The following is a 1151-nucleotide window of genomic DNA, read 5'->3' on the forward strand; positions in this document are numbered from 1 at the left end:
TTATTTGTATCTATTCAAATTTTTATTTAAGTAGAGGAGAAGGAAATTATCTAATTTAGAATATCCTATCTAATAATAGAGTACCATGTAAATTACCATCACTCCGCTACGCCCACGATTGGGTGGCGGGAGGCTGGGGGGCGGGACTTGGGTGGCCTATCCGGCCATTGAGAGGCACGGATCCCCTGCCACTGAGCGGGGCTACACTGCTGTTGAGAGGTGCAGGGGGCGGGACTCCCAACCCCTGTGCCTCTCAACGGCCAGACCCGGGGCCGCTGAGGGGGTCCAGCCCCCTGCACCTCTCAACAGCAGGGTAGCCCCCCTCAGCGGCCGCGGACCATCAAAAGTGGGGGAGTGAGCTCTGGCCTCAGTCAGCGAGCCACGGAAACCCGGCAGAAGATGGAGAGCAGCGACGAGGAAGACATGGAGAAGCACTGCATCCACCTACGCCCCGTCACTCTGCGCACACGCTGCACCTCCTGCCCTGTGAAGTCCGGGTTAACCAGCCCGCCCCTGTGGGGCGCTTTTTCACCCCGGCCATCCGTCAGGGTCCCGATGGACTCGAAGTGTCGTTTCGGGGCCGCAGTCTGAGGGGTGAGGAGGTGGAGGTGCCGCCTGGCCTGCTGGGATACGAGATGGTGATGGAAGAGAAGTCGGTGGGGAAGCAGGACTTTTCAGCGGGATCCGACAAGGACGAGCAGGAGCTGGTGGAACCCCCGGAGGCGCTGGAGCGGGACTTCGACCGCTTTATTCATGCCTCCGCCAGTTTCAGCCGCTTCACCCTGTGGGGCCTGGAGAGCATCCCTGGCCCGGATGCCAAAGTGCGTGCAGCCCTGACCTGGCCCAGCCTCGCCGAAGCGATCTATAAACAGGTGCCGCAGGACTGAGAACCAGCGCTTGAAACTGGAAGCCACCGATCCCTTCACCAGCTCTCCACTTTGGATCCACTGAGTCCACCAACCCAATAAATGAGCTCTTTCACAGCAAAAACAAAACCAAAAACAAAACAAAACAAAACAAAAAAAAAAAAACAAAAGTGGGGGACCTGGGTGCCTGTCTGCTCCAGGACCAGCGGACAGGCACCCAGCTCCACCGTGATAAAGCGAAAGCGTGTAGGGGACCCTACACGTGCATGATTCAATCATGCACTG

At 57.9% G+C, this 1151-nt stretch overlaps 1 pseudogene across 1 annotated transcript; it reads left to right on the top strand.

Moving 5' to 3' along the window:
* Positions 1-399: 399 nt before the first annotated feature.
* LOC307101905 (ribonuclease H2 subunit C-like) lies at positions 400-887 on the top strand (annotated as a pseudogene). The gene has a single exon. The product of its transcript is annotated as a ribonuclease H2 subunit C-like (transcript).
* The last annotated feature ends 264 nt before the right edge of the window (positions 888-1151 follow it).

The sequence above is a fragment of the Cnephaeus nilssonii genome, assembly GCF_951640355.1.
Source record: "Cnephaeus nilssonii genome assembly, chromosome: 6".
Lineage (NCBI taxonomy): Eukaryota > Metazoa > Chordata > Mammalia > Chiroptera > Vespertilionidae > Cnephaeus > Cnephaeus nilssonii.